Below are 9,617 nucleotides of genomic sequence, written 5' to 3' on the forward strand. Positions count from 1 at the left end.
TAGAGGAGGTGCCGAACCAGCTTAAAAGCCTGCCCTGAAAAGTATGTTAACTCTGGTTCGAACCTTTTTGCGTGAAGCGATGACAAAAGCGCAAAAGAGTTAATACATAGGTGTGGTCCATTCAACGTGTAGAGTGGATCTTAGCCGCCATCGTGGGCCTGGGGTGTTACAAATGGTATCAGAGCCAACTCTCGTGGTTTCACGGACATATGGCTCGGGAGCTCGGACAGGTTACGCATGGCTCTGCAAGAGCATGGCACTTGGGCCGGAGAGCTGAGAATATGGACGTGGGCCAAGAGAGTCGATCCTGAGCATTTGTCCCGAATAGGGTAAGCCAGTCTGGCATTCAACGAGGACGTCGAATCCTAAGGGGGGGTGATTGTAACATCTCCGCCTAAATGGGCCGAATTCCGGTTGGGGCCGAGGCACTGTACTGCGCGCGTGGGCTGTGGTCCGAGCTGTAGCCGTGGGGGGGCACTGTAGCAACGAGGTGGGGGGCTAGGCCAAAATTGAGGTTCCTGTAGCGGAGCAGCACTGTTTACTCAATCACTGTTCACATGAGAATGTAGCGTCGTGAAACACTGTGTGAACAAGACTCAAATCCTACGACGGCCAGACCGACTTAAATAGCCAGGCCAAGGGCGCGTAGTAACCTTCGGTTAACCGTTTTGCGTGAAACGAGGATGAAAACACAAGCGGGTTGCTACGTAGGTGGGGCCCACCCCTCGGTAGAGTGGGCATGTGCCGTATGCCGGGCCTGGAGTGTTATAGTCCTGGTATCTGGTTTTCGAGGTACGATGGAGATTACGAACTGTCTTTTAATGAATGTTAAAAGACGGGGGCGTTGGCCCTTGAACTCTAAAAAAATATTATTAATGTTGTGGTTATAGATTGAGCGAGAGCTTTTTTCTCGAACATGCCTCGGGCACGGTGTTTCTTTAAGTAGGAGAAGATAGTTTACTCGAAATTACAAATAAACGCTATGGTAATCCATCGATTACCAAAGCACAATGGCCCACGGGCAACAAACGAATTTGATTTACATACTACTATGCTTGCGACGGGAATGACCCATGGAGACTACATCAGTGTTAGCAAGGACAGGAGGTGCTTGTATCCTACCAAACACCACTCCTCGGCCTCGCCCAAGATCGAGCAAGCTAGACCAGCCGCGTCAGTAGAAACTCCATCAAAAGTGCGTGAGTTTGTCTCCTTCCACAGTCTCCAGCCAACTTGGAAGAAGAGCGAATCGAACCCCTTTCTCGCCGGTTTGGCAACGAACCTTCTGTTGCGCAGCCACCATTCCATGACATCCTCCTCATTGACGAGCACAACATCCAGGAGATGAAGTTTGGCAGTAGAATGGCCCAGACCTCTCTACTGTAAACACAACCCAAGATGATATGATCCATAATCTCCGGTAGTTGGTCACAGGTGATGCAGTTGCTGGAGTCTTGCAAGCCATGGCGAAACCACTGTTCCGTGGTCCAGCATCTCCTGTGCATTACCAACCAGAAGAAGGCACAAACTCTTGGTGGCGCCGAGGTCTTCCAAATCTCCCTTGCCCCAAGAGTCCTTGAAGCTCCAAAGAACATGGCTCCATAAGCCGAGGACGAAGAGTAGCCTCCATCCGGTGTGAGCCTCCACCAAAACACATCAGGTGTTCCCTGCAAGGCTGAAAGTGCCGAACTTGCTGCCACACAAGCATGGACTCGTTGATGACCTGAACCGTATGTGCTTCGGTGACGTGGCGCACCCATGCATTACACGGTAGTGCATCACATACCAGCGCCCCCCGACGCCTTGCTGCACTGCCTAATAGAGCGCAGGCGCCATAGACTGAATGCGTGTGCCATCAATCTAGTTGTCCGTCCAAAAGAAAGTCGATTCCCCAGAGCCAACAATGGACACCGTTGCTGCCTTGAAAAGTGCAGTCACCATCTTTTCTTTTTTTCCTATGCAAGCCAGACCAATTCAGGCTTTGATCAACCCGACATTTCTACTCCCATCGGACCCTCAGTGCAACCCCAGCACGCCGCAGATCAATGTTGCCTAGCCCTCCAAGATCATGTGGTTTGCAGCATGATTTCCAGGCCACTTTGCATGCAGTGACCGTCTGCTCGCCGCACCAAATGAAAGCGCGTCGCCGCCTGTAACACCTCGGTGTTAAGCATGTATTACCATTTCATCCCATGAGCATAATCATCATCACCTCATGCATAAGCATCATTCATGCATATCATTTCGAAAGAAATGAAGTATCATTTCATGTGGTGCTTAAGTTGATTGAAATTCATTATGTTTAAAACAATGTGAAATGCCATGCTCATGTTTGGATGCCATAGATTCTTGTTTTGATCACTAAGATAGCTCATAAATATTTAGGATACGAATTGGAGCAAAGTTCATATTTAAATTTTTACCAAATTTTGCCTTTAAAAACAATTCTTCAAAATTAGGGTTTTGAATTAATATTGATTTTATTTTGTAATTCAAAATCTATTTGGAATTGGACTTTGGTCATAAAAGCAAAGTTGTAGATCTTGAAAAATGGAACAACTTTCATTTTTACACCAACTTTTGAAACTGCTTTGAAATGGTTCAAAAATTCGTTTGAATGAAAAAGAATTGAAAATAATTAGAAAAAGAACATTTTTCCTTAAATGGGCCTTGTGCCTCGCCTTCGGCCCAGCTGCGCAAGCCGGCCTGACCTGCTCAGCACCGCGCCCCTACTCCCGCGCGCCGCGCCCGTCGCCGCGCCCGGGCACGCACGCCGCGTGGCCGCCATGCGCCGGCGAGCACGCCGCGCAGCATTGCCGGCCAGCACCGCGCCCCTCCTGTCGCGCCTTCATCTGCTCAATCACGCTGCGCTCCTCCTCACTCCCCCACTTTGCTCTCTCGCCTCCGCCAGCGCCAGCAGCAGCCGCAGCGCTCGCATCCGCCACCGCCCGCACTAGCAGCTCGCCGGAGTTGGCCGTTTCGACTGCTCCAGCTTGCCTGAGCCATCTCCATCTTGCCCAGAGCCTCGCCTCCTCCTCGCGCACCTCATGCTCGCCTCGGCAAGCCACGAGATGCTCCCCTTCCCCGGGAATCTCTCGCCGGAGTCGTGGCCGAGCTCGCCGTAGTGCTCATAATTAGGTCCAAGCTTGTCATTTTTGTGTAGGCTATTCCACTTATCCAAATGCTATAAAAATCTGATGGTAGACTACTTAGAGTAGTACTGCGCTATGGTAATTTTCTAAGATTTTTCTATGCTATAAAAATAGATGTTGCTATTCAAACCTATTATTAATTAGGGTTTAATCAAATGTTGCTTTATGCATGATTAAGAAATTAGTGAAGCTCGGTGTATCTTTGAAGCATTTAATGAGATGTGTTGACTTAGCATATTAGTAGTAGAAGAGAATGCAGTAGATGACATGTGCTTGTAGTACATGTTTTTGGATGATGTTGACTACCTTGCATGCAAGCATATTCATTGTGTTCATTTCATCCGATGCACCTTTTGCATAAGCACTTACGCACCTGCATCATACAGGATCGCAAACCGAGAGCCTGGTCGTCATACCCGAGGAGCAGCTCGAGGTGCAGCCGCAAGAAGTGACTGAAGTAGACGAGGAGGACATTGAGGAACTTCCGGAGTGCCCCGATCATCGCCCGAGCTCCTTCGAGAGAGGCAAGCCCCAGAGCATTTTTCTCCCCGGTTTGCGATTATTAATTAATGCTTTACTTTAATTGATGCATTACGTTCAGGAGTTGTTTGCAACCGTTGTTGCATTATACCTTGTTTACCTTTGTTATACTATATCCTTGTTACCCTGGTATCCGTAGTCGAGTCAATGCTTAGCTGGCTTAGACCGGTAGAAGTCGGGTGATTTCCTGTCACCTGCGAGCTATAGGTGGTTACCTGGATCTGCTTAAATAACTATGTAGTCATGGTATAACTAAGTGTTAATTTGAAGTTGAGACCGGACAGAGACTTATAAGGTTTTGGACTGTAGCGCTTTCCGTCCGTGTCGATTAAGGACCGACCGTTGTTGGGCCTCGAGTCATGTTGAATGCATGCCTTACATTTAGCTAGCCGAATAAAGTACCTTTCGACCGCAAAGCTGGGAGATTATTCGGGCCGAGTAGATTACCCGCAACGCACTATACCGGAGCAGGTGTGGTAGGACATGGGGGCACGATGATAAGACCGAAAGGCAGTCGGTCGGCTCCCAGGTACATGTGGTTCCTGACAAACTCAAGATTTTTCCTAGATAGTTGACTCGGTGACCGATACCTCACTTTAGTGGGTGAGTGAGGTTTGTGTAAGGAATAAATCACCAGCTGGTTAGGAATCGATTCGAATCACCATCGCTCCTGGATAGTGAGCACTTGACTTGAGTGACTTCATCGTAGTAATGTTGATAGAACACTTGGACAGTTATAATGAATATGATATTATGGAAGTTGTTAATGATCATTGGTTATCATTATTTGCTTGATCACATGCTTGCTCTAGTATAGGTGCAAATGTATTCGACAGGTTAATAATAATTAACTTGACAATAATGCTTTTGGAAAGGTTCTTGAAATACTAAAAATGCCTCTTTTTGCAAATGAGTCAGCTACCCTACTATAAGGCCCTTCATAATCCTTGGTGTCACTTTACTTTTGGTTATGTCGGGTAAGTCTAGCTGAGTACCTTCTCGTACTCAGGGTTTTATTCCCACTTATTGCAGATGGGTAGATGTTTTACGGCTACTGTATCAACTGCCTTTATCCTGCGATGGTGATGCTTAGAACTATGAGCATGGTCATTCCTTACGTCTCGTCTAATGCTTTTGTTGGAGATGATCATTAGCTGGCATTATATTTGAACTACGTGTGAGTGTGTGTGGTTTTGAACAAATGGCTTCCGCTAATTCTATTTGAACTCGTTTTGTAATAACTATATTTAAACTCTGATGTACCTGTGATGCGAACTTTTATGTAATATGTGATGGTGACCGCTAAACTTATTACGATCTTGGCTGGTATGTGAGTTGGTTTGAAATCCTTCGTGATTTCACGGACTACCGGGTTATACGGGCTTAAGTTTGCTAAATCGTCTGCTCTGACGAGTGATTTTCTTACTTAATTTCGTATAATTGGTCGATTCTGTTACAGCTGGCATCAGAGCATGGTTTAGTGTGGTACTGTTCACAAGTGTATTTAAAATAAAAAGGCGTTTGAAAAACGTGAGTTCCAAACTAAAAAGTGTGCCAGTGGTCATATCCTTTATGCCCAGTTAAGAACTCTAGGCGGCTTAATTAAGTACTGACTTGGGGTTCTTGCATCATATTTCTCTTTCGTCACTCATACGGCGTGCTATTGTATGAGTGCCACTTGTTTGAGTGGTAGTGTATGGATCATTTGCCTCTACGCCTCGGTAAGTGTGAGTTGTGAGAGCATGATCGGATACACCGCCGATCTAGGGTGAATGCTTATATGATGCTGGAGTAATGACATGTCTACGTATGTTTTACAAAGGTATCTCATGTGTGGGTATTCCGTCTGTTGAGGCGATGCCTTCAATAGGACGATGGTTCGGGTAGTTACTACCGTTGTACATGTATCTGGGGATTCGTGTAGAGCGTATAGATAAAATTTACTGCTTTTATGCATCCATTGGAAATTGGGCTGAAATGAATCTTCTACAGGTACATAACAACGTTATCGTGTAGAACGTATTAGATACGTATTTGAGAGATCATTGTATGCCACCGAATTCGTCGCTAGAAATTATTTATTTCATAAGTTTGTGAGAACGTACGGCACGTACATACATCATATTACTTGTGCATTTCATTCATGTCATGCATTCCTCCCCTTATAAATTGATTATCTCCTTTTGATAAAAGTTGTATCACCTAAAATATGTTCCCACGGGGTAATAAAAGAAATTTTGCTATAGATGGCCCGCACGAAGCAGACTACCCATAAGTCCACTGGAGGAAGGGCACCTCGATGTCAGTTGGCCTTGAGGGAGCACCACACCACAGACACCTTCTTGAGCGAGTTTGGCATGCCGACCTTGCTTTGGAGAGTGCTCCATGATGTGGGGTACCCAGAGGGTCAAGAGTCGGTGTACTCTTAGAATGAGAGCTAGTTAGCAGAGGATGGACTTGCAGTGGTAGAGATCATAGTTCCTGCTCTTGGTGATGCTCTAGAGTGGGATGGTTGGCACTTGGAGTTTGAGGGTCGCACTCCTATTGAGGGTGTAGAGGGAGCAGCTTTCCGTGTCATCAGGGACATCATGAGCAGATTTCCCAGTGAGCTTGCAGCAGCTCTAGCTGGCACCTTTCCTAGGGATGATCCTCGTGATGCCATTTGGGTTCAGCCTTAGGGGAGTGCTTTGGTCAGAGGTCCAGCTGAGGGACAGGCTAGCGACAACCATGCTATGAGTGCTATGTTTGCCGCTATCAGAGCATATCAAGGTCTTGAGTGTACCTACTGAACTTTGACTGGCTTACGTGGTCATGATAAGCTCAAGGTAAGAAAGCAGAAGAAGAAGCAGGCACGTACTATAGCTAGTTTGCAGGAGCAGTTGGCTGATATGAGCTTACAGCGGGACTAGGCGGTAGAGAGAGGTGATAGAGCTATGCAGCGGGTGCATACGTTGACTCAGGCCAACAACAATGCAGACCGCATGATTGGACAGTTGGTTCAAGAAAGGAATGAAGCCTAGAACGAGAGGGACCTTCTGCTGCAGAGGGTCGATGAGCTAGAGTACAACGTCAACCTGCACGAGGAGTTTCACGCGCTCTACAATGGGGTTGGCCCATATGCTCCTCCAGACGCCGGCATGGACATCGACGACGATGAGGAGGACGAGCCTATAGTTTCACCTAGGGGTGATGGTGATGTCTCCGACCCCGACGACAGCCCCAAGGAGTAGGCTAGTTGCCTTGCGCTAGTGTTTAGGTCCTATCGCGATGACCTTTCTTTTGTTGGCATGTAACCTAATGTATCTTGCTTCGAACTTATGAGACTTGGCATGTGATTAGAACTTGACTAGTAATGCGATATTTGAACGCATAAAAGTCCAATGTATGTATGCTGACAATTTGGTTGTATTGGATGCGATGTTTGCTTTTGAAGTAATTTAATTAGTGATGTTGTTTTAATTGGGATGCGATTATTGTGCCTCTGTTTTATTGTATGAATTTATTCTCTCCAGTAAATTCAGTACGGCATAATTTTTCATTCACTCACAATTATTACAACTTCACTCAATCATTACTTGTTGCTAAAATATGCAGATGACAAATACTCGCCGTACCACTTATGAGGCCGCTGAGACCGATGCTAATGGTGCTGGGACTGGTGGTGGTGGTGGAAACCACGTCAACAACAATGAGCCCCCCATGAACCGCATTTACCTCCTCCTCTCCCGCTCACCCCAAAGGTGTTCTTTGCACAGTTGCTCGGAAGTCGGCGCAACATGGAACAATCCCAGAAGAACATGGAGGATTTTCTACGTACCATCGCCAACAATGTTCAGCGCGGTAACAATTAGGGTGGTGGCAATGGGGTGAATCAGTACAACAGCTTCAAAGATTTTATGGACACTAGGCCGCCAATATTCAAGGAAGCAACAGAACCACTCAATGTGGAAGAATGGGTCAACACTATGGAAGATAAATTCCGTGTGTTGAGGATGACTGAGATATTAAAAACTGAGTATGCTGCACATCAGTTGCAAGGACCAGCGGGAATGTGGTGGAAGCACCATCACACCACCTTTCCTCCAAATGCTCAGATTACGTGGAGAGAGTTCGCTGAGGCCTTCCGTGGAGTTTATATTCCACCCGAGCTGACCGAGATGAAGTTGGGAGAGTTCTTGGCGTTGAATCAGGGCACCAAAACCGTGACGCAATATTTACATGCTTTCAACAACTTGTGCCGTTATGCTCCCGACATGGTTGACACCGATGCTAAGAGAATCGCTAGTTTCAAGAGAGGACTCAATCCAAAGATGATGAAGCATGTGGGTACCAACACCCGCGCCAGATTCAATGACTTTATCAGTGATTGTCTGAAGCAGGAAAAGAACAACAACGCCAGTACCGCAGCGAAGACTCGCAAGAGAGCACTAGAAGGTGGTCTGTCCCAAGCAAGAGCACCTGCGGGAGGTCGTCCTCCCTATCGTCCATCTACACCTGGCGCTAGGTTCAGGCCACCACAGCAGAGTGGTTAGAATTTCAGAGGACCATAGAAGCCTTACAAGATGGCAGTGCAATCCAACAAGGCAGCCGCAATGGCAGTACAAGGTAGTTCCAAGGGAGCTGTGGGATCTGCTGGTATAGTGAGGGGACCCTGCTACAATTGTGATCAACCCGGCCACTTCCCAAGGTTCTGTCCTTATCAGTCGAAGAAGAAGCAGCAGACCTATACTGCTCGGGTGCATAGTACGACTATGGATGAGATTCCTGAGGGAGAGTCCGTAACCGTTGGTAAGTTTCCTATCAACCAAACACCCTACAGTTGTTCTATTTGATTCTAGATCATCGCATTCTTTTATGAGTCAAGCATTTGCACAGAAACATGAACAACTATGCACAGAATTAGGTTATGGTTACCGTATAAGTTCAGCAGGGGCTGATGTTTTGACCAATTAGATGGTTCGAGGGGCAACCCTTGAATTAGGTAGCAGAAAGTTTCGAGTGAACTTGATAGTTATGCCTGAACTAGTTCTGGATGTCATTATAGGGATGAATTGGATGAAGGATTGGGGAGCAATTATAGATACAGGAAGTCGGGTGCTTACCCTTAAGGATCCCCTGGGTGAGGGTACTTTTCAAGTACTATTGCCTCAGAGAACAGACCTTATAAGTGTGACATGTGCTACTGAAGTTATTCCTATTCATTAGATTCCGGTAGTGTGCGAGTTTCTGAATGTATTCCCAAATGAGTTACCTGATCTTCCGCCAGATAGGGATATTGAGTTTGGAATTGAGTTAATCCCCGGAATAGCTCTGATTTCAAGGGGACCCTATCAGATGCCTCCGAATGAATTAGTTGAGCTGAAGAAGCAACTAGAAGAGTTATCGAAAAAGGGGTTTATCCGGTCAAGCAAGTCTGAATGGGGATGTCCCGCCTTATTTGTGAAGAAGAAGAAAGAGGGCACATTGAGAATGTGTGTGGATTATAGGCCACTTAACATTGTAACCATCAAGAATAAGTATCCCTTGCCTCATATTGATGTTCTGTTTGACTAGTTAGCCAAGGCTAAGGTATTCTCCAAGATAGATTTAAGATCCGGTTATCATCAGATCAAGATTAGGCCCCAAGATATACCAAAAACCACATTTTCCACCCAATACAGGTTGTATGAGTATCTTATCATGTCCTTTGGCTTGACAAATGCTCCTGTATACTTTATGTTTTTGATGAATACAGTTTTCATGCCAGAATTGGATAAGTTCATGGTTGTGTTCATTGATGACATTCTGGTGTACCCCGAGAACAAGAAGGATCATGAAGAGCATCTGAGAATTGTCTTGACCAGACTTAGAGGTCATAAGTTGTATGCTAAGTTTAGCAAGTGCGAATTCTGGTTGAAGAAAGTTCATTTCCTTGGTCACATTCTG

Source organism: Miscanthus floridulus, chromosome 8 (genome assembly GCF_019320115.1).
Source record: "Miscanthus floridulus cultivar M001 chromosome 8, ASM1932011v1, whole genome shotgun sequence".
In the NCBI taxonomy this organism is placed as follows: domain Eukaryota; kingdom Viridiplantae; phylum Streptophyta; class Magnoliopsida; order Poales; family Poaceae; genus Miscanthus; species Miscanthus floridulus.